The sequence below is a fragment of the Lathyrus oleraceus genome, chromosome 3 (assembly GCF_024323335.1).
Source record: "Lathyrus oleraceus cultivar Zhongwan6 chromosome 3, CAAS_Psat_ZW6_1.0, whole genome shotgun sequence".
NCBI lineage: Eukaryota > Viridiplantae > Streptophyta > Magnoliopsida > Fabales > Fabaceae > Lathyrus > Lathyrus oleraceus.
Genome location: NC_066581.1, coordinates 33,663,971 through 33,688,105, shown reverse-complemented (window position 1 = coordinate 33,688,105; position 24,135 = coordinate 33,663,971). Strand labels below are relative to the sequence as shown.

General features: G+C 41.4%; 1 non-coding gene across 1 annotated transcript; it reads right to left on the bottom strand.

The window, feature by feature from the left end:
• Window positions 1–10,298: 10,298 nt before the first annotated feature.
• On the bottom strand, window positions 10,299–10,405 carry LOC127133222 (small nucleolar RNA R71). The gene has a single exon (XR_007807211.1). It is a non-coding gene; the product is annotated as a small nucleolar RNA R71 (small nucleolar RNA).
• Window positions 10,406–24,135: the final 13,730 nt, after the last annotated feature.

Below are 24,135 nucleotides of genomic sequence, written 5' to 3'. Positions count from 1 at the left end.
TGAAAGTCTGACAGCCGTTGCTCTCATCCATTCGGGTTCCCAGCTGATTGAATAGGGGCAGCTGTAGCACCTCAAATTTGCACCCATCATTGTACATTCTCATATTAGGTCATAGCATATCATGGTCCATTGCATAGCATTGCATTGCCTCTTTTGCCTCAAGTGCAAAGCCAATCAAGAAATTAGGTCAAACTGATCAGGAGATCAGTCAACCAAGCAAGCAAGTGTGTTTCTCAAGGAGCCAAGGCCCTGGGGTTGGTCCAACATGTTCACATGACTTGGAGATCCATTTGAAGTGTTTTGGTCAAAGATTGGATGTTCAGAAGTCATCAGTTCATGCACAGTCAGGCAAAGAACCCTAGACAGTCAACAGTCAGTCAAAGCAGTGGATGGTGGCCATTCTTGTGGAATTTGGGCACCATGCTCATTAATCAAGAGTTCATATGTCTTGGGACATCATTTGAAGTCAAGTTCTCAAGGAATTAGGGTTTGGAATTCACCAGAAGAGGTTCAGTCATCCAAAACCCTAGAAAAGTCAACTGTTGGTCAACTGTTCATTTAATCAGTGATTTGTTGATGGAAAATGGTTTGAGAGATCTTATTCATGTCCAAATAGTCCTCATATATCATGTCAAACAACATCATGGAAGAATTTGAAGCCAAATCAGAAATTTCCCAAAATGGAAACTGGACCTGTAACTGAAACTTACCAAAAATGGAAAGTCTTGATCCTCAAAATTACATCATGATACAAGCTTCAAATGAATTTTTGCCCAACATGAAAGTTGAAGATCTTGTTCTCCCATTTCCAAAAAGTCCAAGAACTCTCAATTCCCATGTGTGGTTGGCAAGTTATGATCGAATCGATTTCAGAAAATCTTGAACTTCAAAAGGCCATATCTCCCAAACCATTTGGCCAATTTTGATGGGGTTTTTTCCTACAAGTCACATTTGACCCCCTCTTTCCAAAAATATAAATTTCATGAGCCAAAACCTTGCCAATCAAAATGGCATTTTTTGACTTATCTCATTTAAATGCAAGTTTGACCAATGTTTGACTTTTTGATATAAACATTTTTCTACCATTTGGCCAATTGGAATAGCTCAAAAATATCATTTAAAATGTGTTTGCAAGCTCAATTGTGCAGTACATGTAAGCCATGCTTAACTTGCTTGGAATTTGACCAAAAGTACAAATTCACCATATCCATCCATACTTGCATTTGAACCATGCTTTGTACTTCTCTAAAACAGAAATTTAAACCTCATTTGCTGTCAATTAGAACCTCAGTAGCAGCCTAAAACCAACAGGAAAAGGCCATGCTTGCTTGCTTGAAATTGGGAAGAAAGTACTTTGCAACCATTCCACTCCATACTTCCATGCCATGCCTTGTACCACAACCTAGCAGACTTTAGGCATGATTTTTTCTGTCATTTGGAGATTCAATTGCAGCCACAAGCCAACACTTTGCAACAGAAAATCATTCATTCACCTTGCTTTTGCATATGAAGAAAAGCTGTCAAGACTCCAAAGAAAAGGGCCATGCCTTGTACTGTCCAACAGAGGATTAAGACATCATTTTCTGTCAATTGAGAACATTAGAAGCTGCATCAAGCCAACAGAACTCACTCTCTCATTTTTGCTCAAAACCTCATTCATTAGCATTTTTTCCAAAATAGTCAAGAACTCTCAATGGACTAAACCTTGCTTTGCTTAACACTACACATTTTCATCATTTTGAAAGAAGCTAGCAGCCATAAAACACATCACAACAGAACTTGATTCTCTCAAAAAATCACATTTTTCATACTTTTGAAAAACCTGTCCAAAAACTTCAAAAGAACAGAGCTTGGCCATTTGATTGCTTCACCATCCAAGCAGATTTTAACCTCATTTCCTGTCACTTAGTAACCCTGGTTGCTGCAAAAAACCAACAGAAATTCACTCTCTCTAAAAACCATCTTGCTTGCATTTTGCCAAGTCCTTCAAAAAACCTTCAAAGAGCACGACTTGGTTATCATTGCTCCATCATAAAAGCAACCTTGTGAGCACATTACAACCCTTTCCCTCCAACTGGAAGGAGGTTTTCACGACTGTTTTCACCAAGCACTCATCATGACAGTTCATGGTCTGAGCCTTGCCAAGCTTCCTTGAGCTAAGTCCTTTGCATCAGTCATCATTGGGGAGGTTCTAAAGCATCTGTTTCAGCCATTGGACACCAACAAACCACTGTACCACGACTGTCTTCAAAAATAGGTGAGTTTTCGACCTCAACCTTTTCCAAAACCCTGATATGCATCTTGTAGACCTCCTTGCCATGAGCATTTTAGACTTTGAATCGAAGAAAATGGCTTGGTATTTTGCAAGTTATGTTGAGTTGAATTTTCACATCTAAACTTGTTTTTGCTTATGCCTTTCTGTTTAACTTGATTTGATGAAAATGGTTGTTGGATTATGTATGGACATTGCTTGCTGATCATGTTGATGTCTTCATTTTTGATTTCTGGGCATTTCGAAAAAATTCATGATTGGATGAAAGAGATGCTGTACTGTGCTTGAAACCCTAGAAATATCCAAACCATTTCCCAGATTTTTGAGTTTCTCACGTTGCCTGGCCTTGTAATGCTACTGACCAATCAAATTATTCCAATTTCCTGGCCAAAACGACAGCACTTAAGTTAGTGGCGCAAAGAATTACAAAAATGCCACCATGCCCTAATTAAACCATTAAATCATGTTATTTTTATTTCATTTTGTAACTCCAACTTCCAAAAATCATAACTTGTCCAATTTTAATCCATTTTGAATGGGATTTTTTGCATTGCCTTCCCCATGACCTCTAGTATTTTATCATTATTTTTCCAGAATTTTTGGATGAGTGGTTTTTAAATGTTTCTAGGGTTTGTGACATGTGACCAATTTTTGTACACTTTGCCAAATCAATTGTGAAATGATGAGAATGTATCCAATGGCTCCCAAACTTTTTGTGCTTAAACTAGACACACTCATGGTGATTTTGGTGTAGAGTTTGTGAATTTATCATTGCTGGTTTGTGAGTTATGAATTTTTGAATTAGGGTGTGACAATTTGTGTCACACCATTGATGCCCAACTTCATGATTTTCATTACCATGCTTCTTGACCTCCAATTGATCTGATTATTTTGCATGAACCTACTCTTGTATGTCTAGTTTACATGTGATTTTTTGTGGATTTATTTGTGGCATTTCCTAATTGTTTGAGATTTTCTCCCCTGGTTAGTCATATGTTGACTTTGTGTGACACATGTTCCCTTTTCATTTGTGAAATTCTCATACTTTATTGGATGGACATGAAATTTTACATGAGATAACTAGACATCCTCATCTTTGCCATGGTTTTGGTCCCATTCATTTATCATACACCATCTCTGACTTATGATTTTTCTAAGTTGATGCATGTTTGGTTGACTTCTTTGAGCATGTTCAAAATTGCTTTGACTTTCTGATTTTCATTGACTGCCTTCCACTTGTCCAAATGAGATGAAATTTGACATGCATACCATGCTATGGGTTGTGATAGATCATGATTTATTTGGTGATTTTTGGAAATGTTTAGGATTGCTTTTGATTCAAGTCTTGCTGTTGACTTCTGTGAGCTTCTAAATGCCATGTTTTGACCTAATTTGATCATGAAATGATGATAGTGATTGATATGAATGTGGACCCAATTGGTTTTGTTTCTTGATTGTGTGAACATGATTTTGGATACTTAACCCATGCTGTTTTGACTTTTCTTATTCTCTTTTGACCCTAGGCTTGCCCTAGTGGTCCTGTTACTCACCTTTGAGCTTGTGTTTTCAGGTTGACCATCAAATGGCCATTGAGACCAATTCTTTTGATTGAGCTTGCTTAAATATCATTGTCTAACCTCTTTGTCTTGTAGGTAGCTTGGCTCACATGCTTTAAGCTTTGTGCCTTGCACATTCACTAGCTTGTGTTGACTGGTTGATGTCTGTTTCATTTTGATTTAACTCTGACTTGTATACTAACTGTGCTTGACTGATTTCAGGTACTTTAGTTGCTTTTAGTTCCTTGTGAACTTTTGCTTTGCTTTGCTTGTATAAGCAATTTGCGTTGAGGTATGTCTCTTTGTCTTCATGTAGTCTGGAAGACCTGGCCTGTTACTTGGCCAGGCAACTGTCTGAAGTCCTCCTTAAGAGGCAATGTTTGTGGATGTTTACTTTTGTCCTTGCATAGAGTCAAAGTCCTCCTAAGTGAAGAGGCAATTGGTGGAAGGTAGGGATATGCAATCTATCCCCCACTATTCAGTGTGTCATCTGCTTTGCTCACACCACTGTGTTGATGCATTTCAGATACAAACCCAAGATCTTGTACAATTGTACAGTTGAGTCAGTTTCAAATGTGTAGAAGGGTTCCCACTTTCTGAACCCACACATTCTTGTCAAATGCTCTCCCAGGCCAGGGATAGAAGCAATGAGGCACACCCCTTATCTCCTTTCATCTGCTTCACCTTAGCCCCGCAATGGCAAGGTTAAGAGCAACATTCACCCAGTTCCAGAGGTTTGTTTGTTGAGGTTGATATGACCCCTCGACTAAAACCTAGCCTTGTTTGAGCCACTTGCTTGTATATAGTGTGTGCTATCTGTGCTTGTAGGATTGTTTGACTTGCTTCCTGTGCAAGTTAGGATTGTTTGACTTGCTTCCTGTGCAAGTTAGGATTGTTTGACTTGCTTCCTGTGCAAGTTAGGATTAGTTTAGACTTGCTTCCTGTGCAAGTAGGTTTTGCTTGGCTTGCTTCCTGTGCAAGTTAAGTGTGTGTGTGGCTTGCTTCCTGTGCAAGCCATGCTTAGGATAGGCTGGCTCCCTGTGCCAGTTAGCTAGAAACCTTAACTTAGGGATGATTTGCATGATAACATCTAGGCTCGAGTCGTAGTCTCCCTAGTTGTGTCTCCCTCTGTTATCTGGTTAGGCTAGTCCTTTATCCCTCTGTAGGGGAACTACATCGCCCTGATCTTCACACCAGATGAAGTATGTAGGCAGGAGATTGAGCTGATCTCTCCGGGCGCCCTTCTTTCTTTTTTGTGTGTGTTGTTCGAAAATTGCTAGGCTCGAGTGCCTGACTCCTTAGCAATTTGTTGTCTGTCTGTTTGTGTGTGTTTGACAGTTATAGGCTGAGTCCCCGACTCCCTATCAACCTGTTGTGTTGTTGTGTGCTTGGAAGCTGATGTAAGTCCATCGAGTGGCATTTGGGTTCCAGTGTGCGTGTGTTTGGTTCGGATGCTGATGTAAGTCCAGTGATTGGCATTCAGGCTCCATGTTTGCCTTCTTGTGTGTGTTTTGGTTCGGATGCTGATGTAAGTCCAGTGATTGGCATTCAGGCTCCACGTTTGCCTTTGCCTGTGTTTGTTTGTGTGCGTGTTAGCCGAGCTACGAATGCTCTGATTCTTCTCTCGTCCGAGAAGATACGTATGCATAGGATGCGATATCCTAGCGAGCATGTGTCGTTTCCCCCCAGTCCGAACTACTTCGACTCTGATGTCTATGCCTGATAGACTAAGTAGGCCCAGGATACGACATCCTGCCGAGTCAGTTTCAGTCAGTTTCTTGCGTTTCTTTCAGCCAGTGTGTGTGAGTTTGAGCAGTGTTTAGCAACCAATATTCTTTCCTTTTGTGCGTGGATCCCGTAGAGTACTACGGATGCGTAGGGGTGCTAATACCTTCCCTTCGCATAACCGACTCCCGAACCCATTCTCTTTGGTCGCGAGACCATGTTCTTTCCTAGGTTTACTCTGAGCGTTTCCTTTCCCTCTTCTGGGATAAATAACGCACGGTGGCGGCTCTGTTGTTTCTTTCTTTTCCCGCCGGTTTTTCGCGTGATGCGACACTTAGCAGATAAAAACATCAGCTCTCCACAATCACCAAACTCTTTGAACCTCACGGTTTTGCTATAGCAGTTGATATGAACATAGTTGAACTCCAACCAGTTCATTTCAAGAATAATATCGATTTGATGCAAAGGTAGACAAACCAAGTCCCTGGTAAAATTCTTACCATAAATGGTCAAAGGACAACTCAAATAGACTAACGCAGTAGTCATAGGACCATTAGTTGGGGTATCGATAGCCATACTCCCAACCATAGAAGATATTTTTTAACCCAACTTCGTAGCACACTCAAGCGAAATAAACGAATGAGTAGCACCAATATCAATAATAGCAATTAACTCAACATTGTTAATGAAACAAGTACCTTTGATCAAGTTATTTATATTGGGAACCTCTAAACCACTCAAATTAAACACTCTACCATTAGTTTGGGCAGAAGTAGCGTCCGTGTTCTTTGGCTTATGACATTGCGTACTAATATGACCTTGTTCACCATAATTGTAACAACTCGGACCATCATTCTTGCACTCTGCAACATGGTGACCCATTTTTCCACAACTGTAACATCTCAGAACCTTATTATTACATTCATTAGCACGGTGGCCAAGCTCGCCACACTTGAAGCACTTGACAGAAGCGAGAGCCCCTCCCTCACTTGTCTTCTTCCCATCTGAAGTCTTTTGCTTCCCTTTGTCAGCTGGAGTTACATAAGGTTTGCCTCAAAATTGTCTCTTCCCTTTCTTCTCACCAAGACTCTTATAGTGAGCAGATCGGGCTCTGCTATCCTCATATTAGATTCTACTCTTATTCACCAGTTCAGTATACCTACGAATCTGTTGGTATCCAATACCTTGTTTGATCTCTGATCGCAACCCATTCTCAAACTTGAGACATTTGGAAGTCTCAGCATCAACACGGTTTTAATGGGGACAAAACTTTACCAACGCCTCAAACTTCGCAGCATACTCTGCCACAGTCATGTTCTCTTGCTTCAGCTTAAGGAACTCTATCTCCTTCTTGCCACGAACTTCCTCAGGGAAATACTTCTCCAAGAATTCTTTTCTGAACACAACTCAAGTTATATATGTACCAATTGCGTCCAATCTATGACGCGTGTTATCCCACCAATCCTCATCTTCCTCTGACATCATATGAGTACCAAACTGTACCTCAGTACAGACCATCACTCTAAAGATATTCTCAGTTAGTTTGAGCCATGGTTGTGCATCCTCTGATCATGGCTACCCTTTAAAGTTGGTGGATTTCTCCTCTGAAGTTTTCCCAAAGCGTGAAACTCATTAGTAGCTCCTCATGCTCCTCCGTTCTGATTGATTTGTGCATTTTTAGCCATCACATGAGCAAGCGATTGCAAAGCTTTAGTAATAGCACGATCATTTCTCCGAACCATTCTACACACCATCAAACAACATTAGAATAAGCAATGCATCGATAATATACACACACTCATCGACTAACAGGGAACTGATATCATATAAAAACCTGGTCGGACTGACCGACCTGCTCTGATACCATTATGTAACACCTAAAACCCCGAAACTTATATATTAAGATTTACTCGACAATTTAAGGTGTCACCAACGACAATCCTTTAACAACGCAAATATTTCATAAACCTGCAGCGGAAAAATATTCATGTTCATACAATACCTTTCATCGCACGCCCACCTTCACTTAGGGTATCATTGCAGCGACATCGATTAATTCAAATAATAAAACTTTGTAAGCTCAGAATTTTAGTATCAACTCCAATTAACATAAAATTGTTTCCAAAATAATGAGTTGTCATGTGCAACTCTCCACAACTTCAACAAAACACCAAATAATCCAAGTAAACTCTAAATAAAACATAATAAATAATCAACGTTCCCAACCCCGATGTTATAGGATCAGAGCAACTTCTAGACAATGATAAACTAAAGAATTAACTCCATGGAGCTAACTTCCACTTACATCAGCAAACTCTATTCATGAATATCTACAAGATTTCCATGGTGGACAACATCAAAGCAAATGGGTGAGAAATAAAATTAAATATAAACAATGTAAATAATGTTAAGGTAGAGAACATACAACGAGCACACAATCATTGCACAATCAACAACAAAAAAGTCTCTCACCCATTCACAACATCATGCACATATTCTCAACCGATCAACACTGATAACACTGAAATTTACCGTATTTTCGACTCAGATTTCACATACATTCTAGATGTTTTATTGTTATTTTGTTGTGTTATTGCTATGTTTTCCTTTGTTTTCAGGTTTTTACTTTAATCGGAGCCCCGATCGAGAAAAGGAGTGAAAAAGAGCTAAAAACCCTAAAATTCAGCATTTTGTACTTGTGGCCTACCCCATGGCTGGCGCCATAGACCCTGCCATGACGTGTCCAAGCTCAACTTCCCTTAACTCCCACGTTCCCCACTACCTCCACTAAGGCGCCTCAGATTGGCCTTGTGGCGGGCGCCACAAGAGGAAAATAGTTTTCCTCCCATTTTCAAGTTGAAGGGCATCCAAGTCATTTCCATCTTTTTACTTGCTTATAAATAGAAACTCGAATTCACTTTTACAATCATCCAAACTTAGAGCAGAGACAAACTCAGAGCAACTTTGTTTCACTTAGGCATATATTCAGTTTTATAAAGTGGTAATCGCTTCGCATTGGAGTGTTACCACAATTGTGTAATCAAGTCTGTGATAGAGTCTGTAATCGAGTTTGGAGCACTTTGGAAGGAAGTTAATCCTGCCGCCATTTTTATTTTCGCTTTGCAATTTATTCAACCCTCCGATTGGAGCAGGTTTTTATTACTTGTCTTTATCTTATTTATTTCCTCGCACTCGCTTTACTTTTATTTATTTCCTCGCATTCGCTTTACTTTATTTATTTCCTCGCACTCGCTTTACTTTTATTTATTTCCTCGCACTCGCTTTACTTTATTTATTTCCTCGCACTCGCTTTAAATTATTTATTTCCTCGCACTCGCTTTAAATTATTTACTTTCCGCACTCGCACTACTTTTATTTATTTTAATGCACTTTTACTTTACCATGTCTAACTAAATTTATAAGGTTAGAATGTAAGGATCGTAATTGAACCAGTAATCCGTACAATTGTTCGTAGAAACACTTAAGGGCTATTTTAACTTTCAACTTAAGTTTTCCTGCACTTCAATTCCGTTGGGTAAGATCGAAAGCCGTCCAACGTCTTTTTAAACTTAATTGTTTTTAACTATTTCAAAAACAGCGAAAGCGCTTTGTTTAGTTCATTAGGAGATTTTAACATTAAGAAGAAAAGAGATTTTAAAACTATTTTCAGACGCGTTTATAAGTTTAGAGTCTGGTTCGTAAGAACCTCTTTTGGTTAAGAAATCCAGGTTATAATACTTTTCAACTTAGTCAAGATACTATATTTCTTAAAAATAGGTTTACTACTCTAACGCAATGCGCGCCTTTTTATAAGTGACAATAAGAGGGTTTGATTAGGGAGTACAACTCGGTTCTGAATACGCGAAAGCGACAGTTCCCGCTAAATTAGTTCTTTTCAAAGTAGGAAACACTGCCCATAAGTAGCTCTATTAGCAAGTACTTGGATTATCAATTGATTATGTGAATTACATTCGACCCTGTCTTTATTAATTAATCTTTATTCAACACTTTACTTTTTCATTGCACACTCCAAAAACACCTATTTCGATTGCCTTTGATAAACACCATAACGACAGATAACGATAGATTGACACTTGGTCTCTGTGGATTCGATAATCTTTTATATTACTCTGACGCGTTCGTATACTTACGAAACACCGCATCAAGTTTTTGGCGCCGTTGCCGGGGACCAATTTCGTCAAATTTCATTTTCATGTTGTTATATCGTTTAGACTTAGGCTATTTCCCGCCGGTCAATGCGAAGAACTCGCAGCACCGGAAGTTTAAGCTTAGTATACCCTCTGGCGGAATCTGAACGTTACGCTCGCGCACGTTTATTCTTTCATAGAATTAAGATAGCTATGGCCGAAGATCAAAACCAAAGACCTCTTAAGGACTTCGCTCAACCATCTAATGAAGAACCTAGTTCTAGTATAGTAAACCCAACCATCCTAGATAATAATTTTGAACTTAAACCATCCCTGTTGCAACTAGTGCAACAGAGACAATTCGCAGGTCTCACTACTGAGAACCCAAACCAACATTTAAAAATATTTCTTCAATTAGCAGGCACTTTTAAAACCAATGGAGCTTCTCCTGAGGCAATACGTTTAAGATTATTTCCTTTTTCCCTCAGAGATAAAGTCCTATCTTGGTTAGATTCCCTTCCACCCAATTCCATTACGACTTGGGATAACCTTAGAAGAGTATTTCTTGCTAGATATTTTCCCCCGAGTAAGACCGCCGTTCTTCGAAACCATATAACTAGATTTACCCAAAACCAAGGAGAATCGTTGTTCGAAGCTTGGGAGAGATATAAAGAGTTGTTACGAGCATGCCCACATCATGGTTTAGAAAATTGGTTAATCATTCAAACCTTCTATAATGGACTTCATTACAACACAAAGATGACCATCGACGCTGTCGCAGGCGGTGCTCTGATGAACAAACCTTATCCTGAAGTTAGTGCCCTCATCGAAGATATGGCTCAAAATCATCAATCATGGGGAGTCGAACGAGTGACAGTTGAGAAGAAGGAAACCCAAGGAGGAGTGCATGAACTAAGCTCTATAGACATGATGCAAGCTAAAATGGACGCATTAACCCTCAAAGTCGAGCATATGTGCATAAACCCGAATATTGTAGCCGCAGTTTCGTCGGATTGTGAGATATGTGGAACCAAAGGACACCAATCTGCAGAATGCAGTCTATTAAACGAAACCCACTCTGAGCAAGTAAACTACACCCAAGGGAACCCATATTCGAATACCTATAACCCTGGATGGAGGGATCACCCGAACTTCTCCTATAAAAACAATAACCCAATCCAAAATAATGCACCCCCGAGACCTAGTTATCAAGCCCCAAGATCAAATTAACCTATGCAACCTGTGCCACCAAAGCCGAGCCTTGAGAAAATTATGGAAAATTTTATCACCGCTCAAAACCAACAAAACAAGGAGTTCATGAACCAAAACATTCATGTTAACGAATTGATTACTCAGTTAGGAACCAAGGTTGACCAAATAGTTACTCATACCAAGATTCTTGAAACCCAGATCTCTCAGGTAGCTTTAAACCAAGCCCCTCAGACTACACCTGGAGGACAATTCCCTGGACAACCTCAACAAAATCCGAGAGGACAAGCCAATGCCATTACCCTACAAAGTGGGAACGCTTATGATGAGCCACCAAACCCTAGATTGAGTGAACCCGAAACTTCTAAGGAATGTACCAAACCCCCGGACGAAGTAAAGGAACCAGAGGAATCTGAAAACCAGGAAGGTCGAGAAAAAGGAGAAGAACCTAAAGACAAAACTTACATACCACCCCCGCCATATAAACCACCTATACCATATCCGCAAAGACTCAAACAAACCCAGATCAATAAACAGTATCAAAAATTTATTAAAGTTATAGAAAAACTTCATGTAGAAATCCCTTTCACAGAAGCCATCTGTTATACGGTGAACTAACTTTTGTGTTTTACTTTGAAAAGCAATGTCGCGGATAGCAAGAGTCGCCACCGACTTTTCTTTTATCCAATAAGGAAAGGCGGAAAAGAACAGGAAAGACCTTGATTAAATTTTGGGTTCGGGAGGTACATTATACAAAGGGAAGGTGTTAGCACCCTTTGTATCCATGGTTATCCATGGGCTCTTAATTGCTTAGCTCACTTATGTTTTCCTTGTTCGAGAAAGTGTTTGAGAAATGTGGTGTGTTTAGAACATATTTTGAAAGGAGAGTTTAACTTTATAATGATTCTTGTACGAATGTATACAAAGTGTTTATCTCGTTTGATTTTGAAAGATGTTTAGAAAAATATAACTCGGCGATGATTCTGGTGCGAATGTATACCAAGTGGTGATTTTCCAAAAGATGTTTTGAAAAGTGTGAGGTGTGAAAAGTATTTTAAGCTGTGAGCAAGAATTTAAGAGTTATACCTAACAAAGGTCTTTATAGGTATTTCCTATCCTTAGGAGGGTAAAACTGTCCTTACTATTGAGAAGTAAGTAGTCTTATCCTTTGGATGTAAAAGGACATCGTAGGGTCGTCGATCGGTCATTGAAGGCAACATTTGTAAGGATACCTTAGCATTCGAAGGGACGATCATCATTTAACCGTAGGCTACCACGAAGGGTCATCGAGGGACAAAGTCATGTATTCGAAGGCAACATTCGAGGGACTATGATGATTTAACCGAAGGGTCTTTGCTAAGGGTATCCTTACATTTGCGGAACATGGCCATAATATCGTAAGGCACCAAAGAGAGGGCCCAGATCATATGTTCGAAGGAAATGTAATCAGTCAAGTAATTAAAATGAATCTTCACAAGGGTATCCCACAAATAAAGTGGAATACCTAGCAAACTGTCTCTTCAGGAGTATGTGAACCCTCATAAAATTCAACAAACGGGTTAGAATACCAAGCTAGGGTGCAACCAAGAATTGCACCAAACAAAGAATCACAACAATAATGGTGTCATTGATTTCATATGACCTAAGGATCATTTTGAAGAGGTTTGGCCAAAGATTGGATGATCAAAGCTCAACAGTCAAGCTGAATTTCATCTGAAACCCTAGAAAGTCAACTGTGGTCAACTATGCCTGAAATCAAGGATTTGAAGGTGGGAGATGGTTTGAAAGGCCTCATTCATGTCCATAAAAGTCTTATTTGACATGTCAAAGATCATCATTGAAGAATTTGAGGTCAGATGGAAAGTTTCCAAAAATAGTAAGTGACCTGTAATTTCAAACTGCCAAAAATGGAAAGGTCTTTTCCTCAAATTTACATCATCATACAAGCTGCAAATGAAATTTTTTCCAGCATGAAAGTTGAAGATCTTGCTCTCACCTTTCCAAAAAGTCCAAGAACATCCATTTCCCATTTGTGGTTGGCAAGTTATGATCAAATCATTGTCAAGAAATTTTGAACTTCAAACTTGGATAACTTTCACACCAATTGGCCAAATTGAGTGGGGTTTTCTGCTACAATATCCTTTTGACATGCTCTATCCAAATCATTCATTACATTTCATCAAAACTCATCACACAAAAATGGAATTTTTCATGTGACTTGAATTTGAAAAAGGGAGGGAAAAAAGTGATTTTCAAAAATATGCATTTGCCACATTTCCCACCACTTGCATTTGATCTAAAATGAAATTTGGAGTGTGTTTAGCAAGAAATTCATGCACTGTAGCAGCTCATTCCATGCATGAGGACACTTTGGCCATTTTGCCTAAAAAATGCACTTCATTTAATCACTTTGGTTTTAGCTAATTAGGATTAAGGAAATGATTAATCCATGGTATATAAGGCTAATGCTAACAGAATTTTGGATTAACACTTCATTCAAACAGATCTAGATAAAAAAATCACCAATTCTCTCAACTTTTTCTCTTGATTTTTTCTGCAAATTCTCCATAGAACTTGTACTGATCTTCATTGAATCATCATCCACCACCATTTCTGAAGAAGATTGAAGCAAGATATCTCCATTTTTGTGCTGTTTTCTTGGACTGTTAAAGCAAGCTCCATTAATGGCAAGTGCTGATTTGAGCTACTTCAAGGACAATTAAGCCACGATCCATCATCCATTCATCAACTGGAGCATTGTAGAGCTTCTGTTTGCACACTACAAGGCCAAACAACCACGATTCCAGATCTGCATCTTCATAGAGGTTGGAAATCGATCCTTATAATTCTTGCAATTGTAATGTGCATTTTGTAGATCTTCTATCCAGGAGTATGCTGAGCTTTATAGTTTTAATTTTCATTGAGAATTGAATGAGTTATCATGAATTTAAGTTTGAGATGTGAAACTTTCTTGGATCGATTCTTTTGACATGAGTAGAATTAGAGGAAATAGATGCTGGATTCATGATGTAGGTTAAGAGACGAATCGAATGGTATATGATTTGTGAATTTCTGTGACCAAAAGTTCATGATGATGATGAACACGAGGAATGCGTGTAGAACCCTAATTTCTCAATTCCAAAAACTGTTTTGATCTCCTGGCGCGCGTTTTGCATGATTTTTATTGTTTTTGTCCCATGAAGCCAATCACGCTGTGCCACGCACTTAAGTGAAACGCGGCGTTTCACTTAAGTGGCGCCTCATTTGAATGGCACACCAATTCGATTCCGGTTTAGGTCAATTCACATTTGACCTTTTTACATTTTATTTCATCCATTATCCATGTTCACCATGCCTTGTTCATCTTTTTATTTTATTTTTTCTCACATTCCAAAATTCATAACTTCTTGAATATTTGTCCAATTAATATGAGCATTTTCTTGGATGGATCTGAAATTTTGTGTGCATAATCTAGACACCTGTAGGAGCATTTTCGTATAGAGTTTGTGATTTTGCATTCCTGGTTTGTGAGATATGATGTGATCATTGGAGGGGTGACAATTTGTGTCACACCATTCCTTGTCCAATTTGTGAATTTTTGTTACCATGCTATATGAACTCAAAATGATCTTAATTTTTGCATGTTGAATCTTCTGGATGTTAAGTTTGAATGTGAATTTTTGTGGATTTTTTGAATGCATTTCCTATTTGTTTGAGAATTTCTCCCCTGTTTGACCAATTGTGAACCTTTTGTGAGTCATGATCTTATTTGATTTGTGAAATTCTTGTTGTTTATTGGATGGAATTGAAATTTAGCATGTGTGTTCTAGACACCTTGAAGTTTGCCATGGCTTTGATTTGGTTCATTTATCTTATGCCAATTCTGTTTTGTGCTTGCTTGAAGTTGATGCATGCTTTGGTGCCTTGTATGAGCTTGTTTGAGTATGCTTTGACTTGATGATTTTAATTGACTTGCTTCCCTTGGTCCAAATGACTTGAAATTTGGTGTGTAGGTCATGTTATGAATGCTGTTTGACCATGAATTTTTTGGGGATTTATTGAAATGTTTGTGAGTTGATTTGGATTGAATCTTTCTGTTTGCTTCTATGAGCTTCAAATTGCATGCTTTGTACTCTTTGCCTCATGAAATGATATTGATTGATGATATGAATGTGAGACCACTTGTATTTGATTCTTATTTGATTGATCTTGATTTTTGATAAGTTTCATGTTCTGTTTTGGTTTATTGCTCTCATTTTGACCCTAGGCCTTGTCCTAGTGGTTAGTGCTTAATGTTTGAGCTATGTTTCAGGTCAAAGAGCACAATTGCTTACACTTGATGATGTGCACTCAAGTGGAGTTGGTTTATTGCTTGTTTATGAATAACTTTGAGCTTGTTTTGTAGGCATTGAGACTTATGCTTAGGCCTTGTGGCTTGCACCTTTGTGCATTGATGCTTGTTATCTGTTTGTGCTGTGGACTTGTAACTTTCTGTTTGACTTTTGTTTGAGCTGAGTACTGATCATGTTAGATTGTTTTCAGGTACCTTAGTTGCTGTAGTTCCCTTGTGAACTTGCTTTTGCTTTGCTTGCTAGCTTGAGCATTGAGGTATAATGATCTCTTCTCCATGTAGTCTGGAAGACCTGGCCTGTTACTTGGCCAGGCACCTGTCTGAAGTCCTCCTTAAGAGGCAATGCTTGTGCTTGTTTATTTTTGTCCCCAAGCAGGAAAAGACCTTTGACAAGGCAATTGGCAGATACAAGAGATGTGCAGTCCATCTCCTGCTATTCTTGTTGAGTCATCCCTTTGCTCACACAACTGGTGTTGATGCATTGTGGATAGTAACCCAAGATCCTTGTACAGTTGTACAGTTGAGTCAGTGTCATAAGTGTAGAAGGGTTCCCACTTTCTGAACCCACACTTCATTGTCTGAAGCTCTCCCAGGCCAGGGATAAGAGCTGTGAGGCACACCCCTCACTTCCTATTTCATCTGCATCACCCTAACTCTCAATGTTAGGGTTAAGAGCTAACATCACCCGATTACAGTTGACTTGTGATTCACAGCCTAACCCTTGTGTGAGCCCACTTTGTGTGTATATAGTGTGTGCTATTTGTGATTGTTTGATTTTGCCTGTGCTTAGGTTTAGCTTGCTCCCTGTGCAAGTTAGATAGCAACCTTGACTTAGGGATGATTTTGCATGATAACATCTAGGCTCGAGTTAGTCTCCCTAGTTGTGTCTCCCTCTGTTATCTGGTTAGGCTAGTCTTGTGTCCCTGCGTAGGGGAACTACGTCGCCCTGATCCTCATACCAAATGAGGTACGTAGGCAGGAGATGAGCTGATCTCTCTGGGCGCCCTTTTTGTTTTGTCTTTATGTGTGTCAGGAGATGGATGTAAGCCCAGCGATTGGCATTCCGTATCCTCTTGTTGTGTGCTTGGAGTCCGGTATAAGTCCATCAAGTGGCATCTGGTTTCCAGTGTGGTTGTTTTGGTTCGGAATCTGATGTAAGTCCAGCGATTCGCATTCGGATTCCACGTTTGCCTGTGTGGTTTTGTTTGTGTGCGTGAGCCGAGCTACGAGTGCTCTGATTCTTCTTTAGTCCGAGAAGATACGTATGCATAGGATGCGATATCCTAGCAAGCACGTTTCCCCCTAGTCCGAACTACGTCGACTCTGATGTCTATGCCTGATAGACTACGTAGGCCCAGGATGCGATATCTTGCCGAGTTAGTTTCGTTTGTTTTCTTGTGTCTCTTTCAGCCAGTGTGTTTGTTTGTGAGCAGTGTTTTAGCAACCATATTCCTTCCTTTTGTGCATGGATCCCGTCGAGTACGACGGATGCGTAGGGGTGCTAATACCTTCCCTTCGCATAACCGACTCCCGATCCCATTCTCTTTGGTCGCGAGACCATGTCTTTTCCAGGTTTACTTCGAGCGTTTCCTTTCCCTCCTTTGGGATAAATAACGCACGGTGGCGGCTCTGTTGTTTTCATTTCCCGCCGGTTTTTCGCGTAATTCGACAACTGGCGACTCTGCTGGGGACAGTAGAAGTTGACCTCTTGCTGGTCCATCTTCCCTAAGCGAGTCTCTCCTAGCGCTCTCTAGGTTAGGGTTTTGGTTGCTGTTTGCTGTTATTTATTGCATTCATTGTTTATTGTTTGCATTTATGTGTGCATTAATGTTTGCATTCATTCATATTCATCTGTGCTGGCTGTGCTGTGTTTCTCTGTTTGGGGTGGGAGTTACTCGAGGTAAAAGGCCCAATACCCAGGCTATGAGTGAAATCTAGGAAACCTAGGAATAGAGTGATTCATGGGAAGCAGGTGGTATGCGCCACTTAGCGGAACATTGATATCACGAGCAGTTCAGACTCTGATGGGGTATTATCGGTGCATACATCGGGTGTGCACAGGATGATATTCTTGAAAGGGTTGTTTATCCTGCGTTTCTCTCGACCTTACCCTAGCCTAGATGACACCCGTGAGTGGGGAGGGAATGTTCATTATTACAGGTACTGTTGCTGACTTGATGGTGACTTGTTGGTGACTCTGAGTACTTATGGTGACTTTGGTTCAGATGAACTTGTGGGTACTTACTTCTGTCACGCCGGAATTCTGTCTGTGATATCTATCAGCGGGTTCCGTTTATTTTGGATCCCCGAGTTGAATTTGAGAGTACTCGTTCAGAAGATCTGGTTGTCATCCGTTCAGTGGATGTTCCTGTGATGATGGTGATATAATTTCCAGTTCCGTTTATTTCGGAACTTCCCCCCAGTTGGAGTTATGGTGACTTAGTCCCTCAGATGACTGTGACTGGTTCAGAGACTTGAAGGGTCTTCAGATGACTTGATGGCACAATGGCCTGCATTCATGCATTTGCATCATTCCCATCCTGCATTCATCTGCATTCAGCTCATGTCTACCCGTACTCAGGGTCCATTTTTGATTAAGATTCTGGTTGAGAGACATCCAGATGTCCGAATGTTATAGATAAAAAAAATTATTTATCTCAGTGACGCTAGAATCAAAGGAAAGAATATTCCTGGTACGGATAGACATTGCATGTGTGAGTCATACTAACCCATTTGTTGTTTTGTAGGTGTCAACCAGTGCGCATAGCTCTTCTGTTCAGGATGGATCCACCCAACACCGACCTTCTTGAGATGAAAGAGATGATAAGGGAGTTGTTCAGTGTGGTGCAAGGGCTTGCCCTGGGGCAGAAAGCCATGGCTGAGAGATTGGAAAGAATTGAAGGCTGGATGGTCAAGGAGAAAGTTCAGGGAAAGACTCTGTCCTCCGAAACAAACGACCCCTCTGGTACTGTGGCAAAGAAACCATCTGGCAGTAGTCCACTCAAAAAAGAGGTTGAATCAGGAGGTGTGGAGACAAAGAAAGAACGCGGTAAGGATCGTTATCACCCTTATGCTGCCGTTGTAACCACTCCTGTTGGTAATCCAACTGTACCACTGCAACAACCACCACCTCAACAGAGAGCACCGAGGGCTAAGAGCCTAGTGAAGAAGGAGAAGGTTGATCGTCAGTTTGAGGAGCCACATGTGACTTATATTCTCCTGTTCAAAAGATTGAGGGATCTGGGGTTAGTCCGACCAAGGATATTGATTCCCGTGGAACAAAAGCGGAGACCTCCAAACTATGATGAGAATGCCAGGTGCGATTTCCATTCTGGGGCACCCGGGCACAACATTGAGGGTTGTAGAGCTTTCAAGCATGTCGTCCAGGACATGGTGGACTCTAAAGTCATCAGCTTGACACAGATAATGAATGGAGATGTCAACCCCGTACCCAGGCAGGGTCCTATAAAAGTGAAGATGGTGAAAAAGGACAAGAGAAGAATGGAGGTGACTGAGGAGGATCAGTTAAAGGTTCCAATGGCTGTGGTCCCAAAACCTCTGATGAAGGACGAAGCTTTCCCTAGTGCTGATATTTGTTGTGCGGCCGTCGCCACAAAGGGATGTGTAGTGATGAGAGACACGACCCAGAAGATGGAGGAAGTAGAAACGGACAGTGAAAAACTTGAAACACCAAGTCAAGCAATTGAAACCGTCAAGGTGGAGAATGCCCTTGTTGCTGAGAGAGAGAAAAGGCTGTCCATTTCTTCTTATAAACAAGCCCTGGAAGTGGTGAAGAACAGAGAGGCCCGAGGCTGGGGAAGGATCATTGATATTGTGGTAAAAGCAGACATGTTTGGGGTCGGTTATCAGCCGGATCAAGAGTCGTCTAGACCAAACAGAGGATGTCGTCCACCGTACATCTTTGTCAGTGCAGGAATGCTGGATCCTGATCATATGCTCGTTCAGTGAGTGAAGAGATTGACCATGACCGCGAGCTCGAGGCGTGGATAAAATCGTGCGCACCAGAGAATTGGAAGGCCTCCAAGATCGCCGCAGTCACTCATCCAGAAGAATAGTATTTCTGTGTTTTCAATTTTGTTTGCAAGACAGCCATACGTTTTGCCCGAAACATAATGGTCCATTGTAAGGGCCATCTCATGTGTTTCATTGTGCAACATTTTGCATCAGTAATAAATGGATGTTTTTGTGATTAAAAGCGGTGTTCCCTGTTTTTCACTTATTTTTGCAGTTTTAAGAAATAAAAATGGCAATGTTTTTCTTTCTCTTTCCTTTTGATTTATTTGGTTCTGACCTCAAAAGTGGTTATCCTCCTGATCTCATTGATAACAATTCGGTTACACCTCTGTATGACTTCGACAATCCGATCTATCATGCCGAAGAATAAGGCGAAGAAGATTGTGATCTGCTGGAATTAGACAGGTTGTTAAGACAGGAGGAGAAGGTGATTCAACCGCACGAGGAGCGATTCAAGATCGATAATCCAGGCACCGCCGAGGTCGGAAAGGAAGTGAAAGTTGGTTCCGCCAGGAGGCAAGTGTCAAGATCGAAGGTGATGCCAATCGGTCTCAGGAATACCGACGCCACGTATCAGAGTGACTTTGTTTCATGATATGATTCATCGTGGAATCAAATGCTATGTTGATGACATGATAGCAAAGTCCCAAGCAGGAGTGGGGCATCTGGGGAATCCGGGGCAAATTGTTTGACCGGGTTGAGACAACTCAGGCGGATATTGAGTCCGAATCGGTGCACTTGTAGAGTGCTGTCCGGTAAGTTGCCGAGGCTTATTGGGAACTAAAGAAGAATCGAGGTCGATCCTGCAAAAAAAAAAAAAAGAAAAAAAAAGAAAAAGAAAAAAGAGAAGAAAAAAAGAAAAAAAGAAAGCCAGAAATGCCTGAACCGAAAAAGAGATCAGACGGTCAGGTGGGATAATGATTGCCAAGGGGCATTTGAAAAACAAAAAGAATGAGTTGCAGGAACCTCTGATTCTGATGCTTCCCATGGGGGTGACTGTTAATCTGGTGCTTGACAGCCCTCAAGGGGTCTATGAGGTGTATTGGGTCAGCATGATGAGTCTTGTCGAAAAGAGCATGCAATTTACCTAAGCAAAAAGTTTGTCGACTGTGAAACAATACACTCACTGCTCGAAAAAGCTTGATGTACTTTGGCATAGGCTACTCGCCGACTGAGACAGTGTGCTGATTCATACCACTCTGTGGATTCCTAAGATAGATCTGATCAAGTAGGTGCTTAAAGGAGCTAGCATTGACCGGACGGGTTGCGAGAGGGCAAATGATGTTGATTGAGTACGATAGTCAGTATACCTCTCGGAAAGCAATCAAAGGGGGTTGTATTGTCTGTTTACATCGCCCAGCGACCCATTGAGGATTATCAACTAAGGAAGTCTGAGTTCCCTGATGAGGACATCTCGAGGTGCTCAAATCGAAAGATTGTGAGAGACCGATCCCGGAGGAGGGGCCTGACCCTGAATCCGAACGGATTCTGATGTCTGAAGGGGAGAGTAATATGGATGAGTCAGTGATGCTTTGGTTACGCCAAAGGGATCCCACGTTCCCTTTCGTTGCCCGGATAACATGTGAATGCACCAACGATGGTGGCTGAGTACGAAGCTTGTATCCTGGGTATCGATTTGTGGTGCGTACGTCTACTGGGGCAACGCCTTCCTCGGAGGTGTATGAGAAGGAATCGGTGCTACCATTTGAGGTCCTAATTAGAGAAGGCTGAGGTGATAAGGACTCGGTATGACGCGTTGAGCCTGACTGAGGAAAAGGGCTGACGGTTACTTGTCATGGGGCAGTTGTACCCAATGAATGAAGCGTGTTGTTAACCAAGAAGTGCGACCTCGTGCGTACCACATAAGAGGGCTGGTATCGAAAAGGATCCTTCCTCCTCAACGATCTTAGGGGTAAGTGGATATACAGTTATGGATCCCATTCGTGGTCAAAAGGGTTTTCTCTGATAGAGCCTTGTTGTCGACAACCACGGATGACGAGGATTCTCCATCCCTTGTGAATGCGGATGCAGTTAGAAAATACTTCGTAAAAGAGACCCGCTGGACAAAAAAGAATAAAAGAGTCCAGGCAAAAAAGGGCATCCCGGCGAACCAAAGGAAAAAGAAAAGGTTCGGGCAAAAATTAGGGATAAAAGAAAAAACTGTACACCCGGCAAGTCGAAAACCCCACAAGGACGACTTGGGAAAAAAAGGGTATCCCGATGGACTGAAAACCCGAAAGGGCGGTCCAGGCAAAAGAGGGATTGAAACGAACAACTGCGTCCAACATGATCGTTTGTGCTTTGGATATAACCTGGATAATCTCCGTCAGAGATCGATCGGAAGTGTCTTGTTCAGAAAACAGAAAGTGCGGAAAGTCTTGAGGACATATGGGGTGTAACCGAGTTGAAACCCGATGAGATCACGGTTTCACATTGCCATTAGGATATATTTTTTCCTTTTATGTGCAATCACCTCTTTTCAGGGTTTGCTTCCTGTGTGTCGCTCGGTTTTGAGCCGTCTTTTTCAGTCAGTGAAATGTGTGTTCAGTCAAATAGTTTTGTTTTTGTTACCGCTTTGATTACGAAAACATCTGTTTATTTTGATAAGAATATTTGCATTTTGAAACATGGAGATCCCTTCCGATGCATGCTTACAAGGTTGAAAGCGTGATCTTATTCTGAAGTTTGAGTGACCTAGGTGTTGAAATGTTGGCACGCCTGGGGCACGCTTTTATCTAACGATCTCTTGTGCGGGTGCTGTTAGATATCTTCATTCACTGGCAGGTTGTGATATGAAGCCTTTTGACAAAAGATCCCCACAGAGTCCAACCAGGGGCAAGGGATAGACGAACAATGAAAGGACGGTGAAGGATTACGACGACGATCCTGGAGGGTTAATCAAGAAGACTCTTCAAAGTCTGAAGACTGGGAAATTTGTATGAATCCCAGAAGTTCGATCCCCGTAAAGTATGGAGGAGTCAGGAATACAAGGTGATGAATCAGAAAAGTCCAGATGAGTTTGGGAGTTCTCAAAAGTGGAAAGTCGACACTGTGGTTGGATGATGAATGCCAGTGTTTGACGAATCGAAGGGTGTTTCGTGTTAAATAGGCCGTATCTCCCAAGTGGGTCTGAAAGTGTTATTTCCCTAGCCGATTCGAGATCGGTGTCTCCTCAGAGAGCTTGAAGGTTGCCATGTCCCCCAGTGGGAGTATCAGTGGGTGGTTCGTTTCTCAGGGTTGAGGACGTATCCCCAGCGTGGTTGTGAATGCTTACCCCCTGCGAGGTTGTGGATGTCTATCCCCGGTGTGGCCTATTGTATTATTTCCTCAGCCGAGTGGTGTAGGCCTTTCCCAACAGAGTTATGTATTTCCCAATCAGGGTGTGAAGTGTTTTCCCCTAGTGGATCTCCATAGCAGAGGGTCTGTGTTGTTGGTTTTCCCCTAGCAAGGTCCCCAAGCGGACTGGGTTCGGCAAAAATTATCCCCAGTAGAGATAAGCATTGGTTACCTCCCATAGCAGAGTAATCCTTAAGCAGTTTGGGTGCGATGGAGGTCATCCCCAGCAAGGGTTGTCTTTCCCCAGCAGGGTGGAAATGGACGTGGTATTGAAATCTTCAGCAAAGTTCCTGGAGCTCCCCGGTGTTGTCTCTGGAGGAGACGTGTTTTTATGCATTCATCATTTAGATTATGCATAGCATATTGCATCATCAGTGCGTAGCATTTCCATGATCATGGGGCATTGCGCTAAAAAAAAAACTCATGCATCAGCATTGCAAACATATCCATTAGCCCTAAGCCGTGGTGACCAAGAATGGGTTGTTAGAAAGAGTTTAGCCTCGCGCCATTGGAGTGATTTCAGAATTGGGTTCCCCAGCAGGGTAGAAAGGTGTTTTCCCAACAAGTGACTCCGCAAGTGAGCGGGTATCCCCAGCAGTGTTACTCCCCAATTGGTAGCATTTGGCAAGCTTGGTTTGCTCCCCTAGCAGATGTGGGTGTGTCTGATCTCTCCATATAGAGTCGGCCCCTTAAGCAGAAAGTGTTTGTCATCTCCTTCTGCACTCCCCACTGAGTTATATCCTCGTGGATGATGGTTGTTTCCGTTCCCTCCCTACATACCTAACGGGATGGGTTTTCCCTATTGAGATCTTTCCTCATTAGGATGAGTCTTGATTCAGTCTGTCTTTTTGGATCGATCCTGAACTGGCTTCCTATTGGCTGTCTCCTGTGCTTCCCTGTGGCATAAATGAATAGTTGCTCACTAACCGGCACTCATTCATCTTATCCTCAGCAGATTTTGGTGGCCTCTGCCTACAAACCGGTAGTTGTAAGTCCTATCTTTATGGTTTTCTACCTATAAACCAGTAGATGTAATCCCCTCTTTGTGGTTATCATTATCCAGTTCGATATTGATATTCCTTTCACTTTTCGGATATTTGCTCCGAGTAAGCAACTTTATCCCCAGCGGGTCCTCTTTCATTCACCGTTTGCTGGTAATGTTTGTGGTCTCCCCTTTTGATCGGTCATCTTTGCATACCTGGTCCTGGTATCCCGATGCCTTTCTTCTTCGGTCGATTTATCCATTTAACAACCTACAACCCGATTATGGATAATCTTCCATGCGAGTATGTTATCTGCGTTTTGACGGCTATAGATAATATATCTCATGCGCTCGTTGGTCGAAGTGTCGTCCCTCCCAGTCGAGTAAGATTCGTATTCCTTGTGGAATCGAATGTCCATCCTTTAACAAGTTTGCCTTCGCTCTCTTCAGGATGATTTCGGTCGATTTATCCATTTAACAACCTACAACCCGGTTATGGATAATCTTCCATGCGAGTATGT